At 40.0% G+C, this 10,348-nt stretch overlaps 1 long non-coding RNA gene across 2 annotated transcripts; it reads left to right on the forward strand.

The window, feature by feature from the left end:
* The first annotated feature begins 1,229 nt into the window (after positions 1-1,229).
* On the forward strand, positions 1,230-10,140 carry LOC143274725 (uncharacterized). 2 transcript variants are annotated; one of them, XR_013053299.1, is made up of 3 exons: positions 1,230-1,314; positions 9,445-9,552; positions 10,027-10,140. It is a non-coding gene; the product is annotated as an uncharacterized LOC143274725 (long non-coding RNA). The 2 variants fall into 2 exon arrangements; XR_013053298.1 differs by lacking the exon at positions 1,230-1,314 and adding an exon at positions 7,879-7,990.
* Positions 10,141-10,348: the final 208 nt, after the last annotated feature.

The raw sequence follows: 10,348 nt of genomic DNA on the forward strand, positions 1-10,348 counted from the left end.
ATGTTTGTACATAATGCTTCTTTTTGAATTTGACGTGCTTAGAGCCATATGGCCCACAGCGTGTGTGTGTGCGTAAGTGTGTGTGTATGTGTACAGATCTTGGTGCGCTTAGAGCAGACTTCATCAAGATTGTGTGCCATTTAAATGACATTATTATTATTATTATTATTATTATTATTATTATCTATTTCTGTCTGACTCTCCTTCTCCTTCGCACTGTGCCTCGCAGGAACGTTTTGTCAAGTCTTTGAATTCGGTTTGTTAAACCACGTGGCGGATGAAACACAGACAATGCGAAAATAACATATACCTGCTCTTATAAAGGAGGGCGTGCAATAAATGGCACATTTTGAATGATAGTCACGTAAGAGATTGCCTTTTAATCCAGCGTATGATCAAAAGACAATGAAAAAAAATGGATGTGACTTATACTGACAAGTGTATCTTTCGTGACACCGCGAAAGATAAAGAACAGCATTATTCATGGTTTTGCCCAGTATACAAACCTTGTGGCTAAAGTCTGAAAATAAACTAAAAGAAAATATGTGAAAACTGAAAGATCGTCCCTCAATTTTGAATTTATCTTGTTTGGTACTGACGGTAAAAACGAACACAGATAATCGTTTTGATTTTACAGCTTTATGGCTAAAATATCTTACATCCAAATGAACAAGGTTATAAGTCACTCGATACGAACCGTCTTCTATTACCTTCCGGTTGTGTGCTGACAACAGTCATAGCCGTTCCGACCTTCAAAAATTTCCATAGATGACGTCGTGACCCAGTGTCACAGACACAGCCATCCATGTCTGAGCCTAATTAGCATAGGCCAACCTTTGACCACTGGAGTGGCTGGCGAGTCACTTGTTGCTGTACTGATGAGCTATTTTTATCGTCACCCAGGTCTTTGTGTTCAGACAAACAACAATGGCGTCGCAACTCAGTGCACATGGTTCACAGAGCAGACAAGAAAGGCGTGCTTTCACCCTGTGAGAAGCCGTGGAACTGGTCCAAACAGAAGGATCAGATGTAGAGTATGGTGAAGAAGAAGAAGATAGTGATTTTGCTCCATCTGAGGAGAGCGAACATGAAAGTTGATCAGATATCGGACCTGAAGTGGAAGAGCATTGAGGCGTGGCAAGTGATGCGGACGGGGACGGTGAAAGAGAGGCCGATGCACACAGCTTACAGTCTGACCAGAGCACGGACAGTTTTCTTTGATTTGTGAGCAAAGAGTGGCATGAAGATTTTAGATTTTTTTTCCTGCAGTTCCGCCATACACAGACCAGGAACTACACGGACTGCAGTTACAAGGTATGACTGGCCACAGCCCCATTGACGTTTCTTTTTTCTTGCCATGTGTAGACTGCAGCTGTTTTGGATATCAAATAGTGAGGGTTTTTTCGTCCCTATGATTAGTGTTAGTGTATTCTTACAGCACAGAAACTTGTGATTATCAGTGTGATGTGTGTCAAAAACAACTTTTTTTTCTCAAGAACAGTTTGGATTACCTAGACAAAAAAGATTATCGTAAAGGATACCACATCTCCATTCAGCTACAATAGAGTGAAGAGCTGCTTACTGTGCTTATTCACTATATCAATAATCATGTCTCCAAATTTCAAAACTGTGTGACATTTTTTTTCTTTGTTTTAAACTATACTAATACCTACTGTATTGGAGAATGTCACGTAACAAATTATGAATCAGCTTCTTTTGTTATTTATTTTAGTTCATTTATATGGTGCAGAAACTCTGAAAAATAATTTATACTATGCAGGGTTTGACAATACAGTGTATGTGGAAAATAACCCTTCTTTCAACAATGCTGTGAATTTCACCACTATGATGTGCATCCATCCTCAATTTTGTTATCGTAAAAAAGTAATCCTATTTATCTCTGGCTACAAAAAGTGAACCATAATAGTAAGAGCTTTGAAAGTTTGTTCTCTTTTTTCTCACTTTATCAGTAACGATGTCTCCAACTTTCAGAACAATGTGTCTTTTATTTATTTTTTATGAATAGTTTTCAAACCATACTGATGCCTAGTGTACTAAAGAATGCCAAATTACAAATTACCAATTAGCCACTTGCATGTTATTTATTTTTGCTCATTCGTATGGTGCAGAAACTCTCAAATAGCCATTTTCTTACACTCTACGTGGTTTTTGGCATTCAGTTCATGTGGAAAACAACCCTTCTTTCAACACAATGCTGTGAATTTTACCACTATGATGTGCAACCATCCACAATTGTGTTATCGTAAAAAAGGTAATACTATATATCTCTGGCTGCAAAAAGTGAACCATAACAGTAAGAGCTTTGAAGGTTTGTGCACTTCTTATTCACTTTATTGTTATTGTGTCTCTAAATTTCACGACTGTGTGTCTTGTCTTTATTTTATTTTTATTTTTGTTTGTTTGTTTCAACGCTATACTAAGGCCTAGTATGCTGAAGAGTGCCACATGAAAAATTACGAATTTGCCAATTGCACGTTACTGATGTTTGTTCATTTGTACAGCACAGACACTCTCAAATAGCCATTTTTACATTCGTTTGGGTTTCTCAATGTGATTTATGTGGAAAATAACCCTTCTCTCAACAATGCTGAAAATTTTGCTTCTATGCATTTGCAACCACCTTCAGTTTTGTTGTTGTATAAAAACTATGTTTTATCACTCCAGCTACAAAAAATGAACCATGAAAGTAAGGGCTATTAAACTTAGAACCACGCTTATTCCATTTATCAATAAACTTGTCTCAAAATTGCAAGTCATTCTGTTTTGTCATTATTTTTGGTGATTTTTTTTTAAAACCTATACAAATGCCCAGTATCCAGAGGAACACGTGATTACAAAAAGCCCATTATCAAGTGAGTTTTAAACCTGTTTTACACGTATTCATTGCTGAACTCAAACGCAAGTACACAACAGAAAAGCAATCCACCTAATGGAAAGGAATCACCGGTATTTTTGTTGTTATAATTAAATGGCTACCCTACTTAGTTTTAGTGATGGAACATGGATTTAACCACGTTTATAGAGAGGTAGAGGTGGTTCCACAGGTCTGGAAACATATATTGACTGCTCTTAGGTTGATTGGTTCGTTTGGATATTCCCTGTGATCTATGAGATCTGACTGTCACGATGTGCTGTCAGCTGAAAATCAAAATGTCATGAACTATGTTCTGTTCTTGTGTGTGTGTGTGTGTTCCCCTTTTTCTTTCTTCTGTTATTTCCTGCTTGTTCGTTTGGATTGATTTGTTTGTAAATCAGACATACCATTGCAAACTGCCGCCATACTGTACATGTGTTACTGTTGCTAAAGGTGTCGTAAATTGTCATTGTTTTATTGATGTGACATTTACTGTGAAATTGTAATGGTGACGATGTTGCAAAGAAAATATAACCCACGCAAGGGGAAAAAATGTATTGCTGTTGAACTGTTCTGGACTCCATCACATCTTGGCATTTATCAGAAAGAAGTCTGTGGTAGGGAAACAAGCAAGGGGGACAATAATGAACTGCTTATCACTTAACTGGTTCTTTTTTTCACTCGTTAAATACCAGTTCTTTGGAGAAAATATATTGTCTTTGTAGATTGTTCAATCACAGTTAATTCCTCTCGTGAACAGTGAATAATAATCGTGACTAATGTGCAGTCTGTAGCTTAACTCATGAGAGACAAAATAAACGTAAAATATGTCCATGAGTTCAAATGCTACATCCGCCATATGTTTCACAGGACTTTCCAACATGTAAGCTGTTACAGTCATTAAACCCAGATCTGAAACAGCAGATGCTCAAATCCAGGTTTGGAAGCTTTTAGCTATTCTGTAGTTTTGTTAGCATGAGTCGTCTAACATCACAGTTGTAAGCATCCATTGAAATATTTGTTTACTGTGAATTGAATCCACCTTATCCGTCGTTTAAGTAGATGAATACTTGACTCTGCTTTGAATTGTGTTAGATTTGAGATGATACCACTTTTCTTCATCTACAGTGTGGTTTGACTCGTATCGCTCAATCGAAGTAAATTTCACCTCACCAAAAATATGGCGATGTATATTTGGCCATGAAACCGCTGTCAAGACCTTTTATCGCTCTCATAAAGGTTTTATTTCCCTTTCTGCACCCAGACGAGGCTTTACCTTTCAGCGGGATACTGGCCTTATGTGTTCCTTCACGTTGCAGACCCCGTCACAAATGTTTGGAGGTGACCCTATACTGCGAATGGAAATCAAGAAGATGGTGGTTAACTGTGAGAGCCTCAGTGTCACCATCAAGACGGGAGATGGGGAAATTCTTGGGTGTGAGCACATGAAACGTGTAAACATTGTACAATGGGATAACAGTTTGACATTTGGGTTTCGGTACAACCCCCAGTTTGTCAATAATGACACAGTGGATATACATATCATGTACGGAATGGCTTTCTTCCAGTATGGCCTCATTAAAAGGAATACTTCTGAAAAAACTGGTCAGTATATGCACAGTAACAGTGCGTACGTGCACAAGTGAGGAGAGAGACAGAGAGAGAGAGAGAGAGAGAGAGATGTGCACATCTAGTTAATTAAGGTGTGAATGTGCTGGCGAATGAGCAATAATGTGTACGTGCGTGTCTATGTCGCTGCATGTTTGTGCGCATTTATGGTTTTGTGTGTGCGCTTGCGCACGTGAGGATATTTGTGTGTGTGTGTGTGTGTGTGTGTGTGTGTGTGTGTGTGTGTGGTTTTTTGTTGTTGTTGTTGTTGCTTTTTACAAGCGTTTGCTTCTCGAACTTCATTTGCTGTGTAACTGTGCAGAAACTGACTGGTAAAAACATGCTTGTGTTATTTTTTGCTTACTGTCTTATAAAGTGGATGATCAGACGAACAGACAGATTAATACACAGATTCATAATCGAACCGCCGTGACACTATTGTTAGCGTTACAGACTGTCAGATCAGAGGGCGCGTGTTGGAGCCCAATCACAAACAAACAAGCAAATCAACTGTATTTGAAAATTCAACTGTCAGACGCTCGTGTCAGGTTAATCTACAACTTGACCTTTCCCCTTCCTAATCCACTAATAAGCAGTGATATATATATATCCCATCTACGCCAATAGTAATAAAAAAACTGGTAATAAGAAATTGGTAACCACACTAGGTCAAACAATGTCACACACTTTCAAACAGACGGAAGAACTATAACTTTGCTCCACTGCCCATGGTCAAATGTCCATTTGGGGTTTGGGGTGACAAGCAGGTTTATGTGGGCGTGGGTTGTAGTGATAGTGTAGGAGGTCGAAGAGTCCAGAAACTGCTCCAGAAAGTTCCCTTCTTGGTTGTTGTCCCTCGCACCCAGGCAGCTCGGTCTTTCTCACGTGTTGGAAACTCGGAAACAGAAGCTGTTCCAGAAGGGGTTAAAATGTAGCCTTCGTACACAAAAAAAATATTCTACTATCATCCGCCCGTCTCCATTTGACCAAAGGGAAAACAAACTAAGCCCCCAGTTGTCAAGATCCTAAAAAAAAAAAAAAAAACAAAACAAAAAACAACAACAAAAAACCAACCAACAAACAAAAACAACAACAAATAACAACAACAACAAAAACACACGAGTAAAGACATAATGTTCTGTTGTAAAACTAAATGAATAAATGAATGAATGAAAGAATGAATGAATGAATGTATGAAAAAATAGATACACAAATAAATCAATAAATGAATGAATAAACAAACAGATAAATGAATAGACAATAAATCGATAAACAACCCAATAAACAAAACTGGAGTTGGGAGAAGTAATCTCTCTGCTCTGAAATTGTCACAACTGAAAAGTGTAGTGAGAAGGACACATTCCCATGCATACAAACAACTTCCTCCAACTGAAAGGGAAGTCAACCAATCTTCAGGTGCGACAAGACTGAAATAAAAAGTGGATTCAGATTAACCAAAAAGAAGAAACCAACGCTCGCCCAAAACATGACTGCATATACATCAGAAATATTTTTGGCACCCTTGGTATACATCTTGCGAACAAGAAACGCAAAACAGGTTTTCCAATTTCTCAAGGACTAGTGCTAGATATCCACTAGTGAAAATGACATAACATATAGTTTAGAAGGAAATGAAATTTTGAATGTTTAACACCAAATAAGCTACCAGTACATACAAAGTCAAGAAGCCACCAAGAGTATATATCAACAAAACCAAAACACGAAACTATCACTTAAAAACAATAGCATAAAAGGCAATAACTAACGAAAAACGGGAGGGTCTGGGGGATAGAAAGGAAACGTTTCAACTGCACATAATGTGATAATTCTAAAGAAAGTATTTTTGTAAGCTAACTTCGAGGTTTTGAGTGGCAGTGGACTCAACTCAACAACTCGTTATTCCGACTGAGACAATGGACCAGACAGTTGCCATAACACGGTACCTCTTGTCCAAGGAACGCTTGGATACTGGTCAGCAGATACGTGGACCAGTGGACACAAGATGGTACCAAGAGACCGAAGCGAACCCGTTACCCAGAGGTCTAAAAACTAGAAAGCTGTCTGATGGGGATGATAGTACAATGCCAGTGCCGAATTATCTTAGGAGTAAGACTCAACAGAAAACAAAATTGGGGTCACGTCAGGTATACAGTCAGCTCTCTCCTACTGATATGATTCAAACGGTCCCCAGTTGTAGTCTCAGAAGGTGACCCCCTCCTTCCCCACCACACCCCTTTGTATTTTTCGTGATTTTTTGCAAAGTATTTTCGAATTATGGGCTGGTTTAGTTGTTGCCTGTGCTTGACAGTGCTGCATGATATATATATATATATATATATATATATATATGTGTGTGTGTGTGTGTGTGTGTAATGTATATATACATACATACATACATGTATATATATATATATATATATATATATATATTATGTGTGATAGAGAGAGAGAGAGAGGGGGGGGGGGGAGAAAGAGATTAACAGATTTGATTATTTGCTGTCCTGAGTGTAGTAGGAGGAAATGTTCTGTTGTGCACAGGCATCGTCCCCCTAACAAAACTGTAATACCAAAGTGATGTCTTTGCTGTCATTTCCACGACACTAGGGTGCTTTGCTCAAGCAGGTGTAAGTTGTTTATGCCTTAGACAGTTTCGGAAATTGGTTTGTTGTGGATTCATGGTCATGTCAATAATAATGTGACAAATTCTGACCCAGGCAGCATACGCCGACCATTTCTAGCAAATTGTACGTTCTGCTTCTGTTTGAAAGCTTTTTTGTATTTCTTTTCAGGATATGTGCAGACGAAATGCTGGGGAAGCGACTTCACTTGTATGTATAATATAAATGGAGGCTTCACTGTCAAAGTGCCTAAAGGCCATTGGGTTATGATCAGCTTCCCACGGTCTCAGCTGGATTCCCCTTTGTTTTGTAACGAAGCTGAGAATGTTTACCTTTCTTTTAGAAAGCATAATTACACAAAATTTAACAGATTAACGAAATCTTGCTCCAAACGATGGCACCCTCCTTTCATTATGTATGGCGAAGTTGTTAGAGTCGGATTTACAGGACAGACCTACAGTCCTCACTATGGAAGACTTGGCTTCCGTATGCTTTACTCTTTTCACAAACACTCTGCTGTTCTACTGCAACAACCTGGTCACGTATGGAATTGTTCTGTGCCACACTGGGCAGATTTCCAGCAGCACTTTCCTTGCAATCTGATGGCTGACTGTTCTGGGGGAGAGGACGAAGCTGTATGTCCGTACGCTGGTAAACCTCATTGCAGTGAAGGAGATATTTCTGTCGGTGATACCTGCTATGAATACGTCATTCCGAACGACCCTCTGACGTGGCAGGAAGCGGCGGATCAGTGTCGTCTGCGTGACGCTCATCTGGCGAACTTGGTGACCCCATCAGAGTGGAATGAGATAATGAATATTTTGCAGGTGATAGACTTCTCAGATGTTTATATTGGGCTACAATCTACAGATTTCTCTCTGCCAGCAATGTAAGTATTGGAGACAGGTTGATAGAACTTGTAACATATTTCTGGCATGTCAATTGATATTTCGTGAAAGAATATCACGATAGGTAGAATTCATCTTTTCGATAAACTGCACGGTTTTTTGTTTGTTTGTTTTTGTTTGTTTTTCTGTTTATTTTTCTCGCAATTTTTTCACTCGTCCGTGCTGGTTTCAGTAGCACCATTACCATCACACAACTCATACAGAGCTTGTCACACACAGCAACACCCAAGCTCACCTGTCGCAAACCCACACCCAGCACCCCACATGGAGATGTCCGTGTCAGATTGTCATGAAGCCACACATATGTGGAGACCCGACACTGCTGCTGGGTCACTTTGGTAATGTTCAGTAGTGCACATTCTTATTCAGCATGCAGAAAACACTACACGGTAATAATTGCTTAGCCATGGAAGCAGACTAGGTAAGTACAGTACCTCCACTGAATTGGAGACTGCCACCAAGGTCCACCATGAGCATTGGCGTGGGGAGGAAAATGGAACTGAGATCACCAAGAGACAATGGTATGAAAAGCCACAGAAAATTACGTTTCCATATTCTGTGTTAAGAAAAAGAATGATGATGATGATAACCATGCTGCGAATAGGATTTATTTCGAGTAATGTTTTGACTACGGAACAAGGCTGTTCTCTACACTTTCTTTCGTAATACAGTCCTGCAACCGGCAGAGACAGAGACAGTCATCAATCTTGCTTCCAGCAGGTCTGAGAAACAGAGACCGTTATCAGTCCGCAACAAGATTGCCACAGTGGCTGGTGCATTTTATCCTCAGACTGTTTACAGGAACTAAGAACAGACTTTCACATTTTTCTGCTAAATATATTCCATATACCATACCACTTTGCCTACCATCACGTGGTTTACAAAACCCGACGCTGGAGTGCAAAGAATATACAGACAGTTTCCCATTGGTCTCAGCACAACATTCCATTCATCAGGGACTTTGAGCAGTGTCACTTTTCCACGGACAGTTCATGCTGACTCGTACTATGCCCCAAGTGACGTACACCATGTTCGACTGAGGATGATGCTTTGACATCTTTCCCTGCCCTAGGAATAACCTTGAACTGGGCATGCCTTCATCTAGACCATGGTAACACAAATCCTTGACCCCTATGACACAAGTCCTTGAACCCAAGGAGACCGCAACTGACGGTTGGAGTATGACGTCCAGGTCACCTAGCCAGCAGACAGGACAGCATCCTTCCTTAAGTCCCAAATGCCTAAAACAGCTTCCGTTACCACGTGGCTCTGAATCACAATCAAGGTCAACATGGTTGCTGGGTTTTTTTTTGTTGTTGTTTTTTTGTTTTGTTTTTGTTTTTTGTTTCAGTGAGGCGTCAAAGTGTGCAGACTATACTGATTGTCGAATCACACACAAAAGCAATGGACTATTGATATTTTTCTTTCTTTCCAGGTACAATGCCTTGATGCAATGGTCATCAAAAAGTATCAGTTTCTACTCTGCAGTCAACATTACAACAGGGAAACCCTTCTGCATGTATAGATCCCGTACTACATTTTGGTAATTCTCTCTCTCTCTCTCTCTCTCTCTCTCTCTCTCTCTCTCCGATATCTATGTATCTGTATGTAAGTAATTTCCTTACATTTTGACACAAAAGGAAAACAATTACAAAATTTGTGCCAAATCGCATGTGGATCTAAAAATCAATCTATGGAGTGGGGAGCAATCTTAGCTAACACTAAGGCATTTATCAGTAAGGTGATCCAACTCAAGACATTTAGTTCGCTTGGATCAACGAAACAGGATGCAGTACTTCACTGTTGATCTTTCTGATAGACTTGATCATATTATAACTGATTGGCTGGTTAGGCTGGTACAGAATACCAAAGTGGGACGAATGGAGTAATTAGATGAAACCGTCATAACTTGTCCTTCTGTGTGCACATATCTGTGCGTGCGTGTGTGAGGGTGTGTGCGAGTGCAAGTGCCTGTGTGTATTTGCACAATGTTCGACTGTTCACTTTATTTTTCAAGGCCAAGAGAAAGCTTGATATCTCTGGCAACGACAGCCTGCAACCAGCCGAGACAAGCCAATATTCTCTGTGAGCGCCATTTGAAAGCCAACAGGACTGTGCTCACCACCTCCTCTCAGCTGGCCACGCTGACAGAACATTTCACTGAGCATCATCACCATTTCATCCACTGTCCCCGAGGCCATTTGACACAGTTATTTTTGGCGTGTGACGTGCATACAGATTGTTGGCATCATGACGTCACTGCCTCGACCCCGTGTCTGGCACGAGTGACGCCACTTCCGCCATCTTTTCAGTGCTCCAACAACCTGGAGTTGGTGCCT

The sequence above is a fragment of the Babylonia areolata genome, chromosome 29 (assembly GCF_041734735.1).
Source record: "Babylonia areolata isolate BAREFJ2019XMU chromosome 29, ASM4173473v1, whole genome shotgun sequence".
Taxonomy (NCBI): domain Eukaryota; kingdom Metazoa; phylum Mollusca; class Gastropoda; order Neogastropoda; family Buccinidae; genus Babylonia; species Babylonia areolata.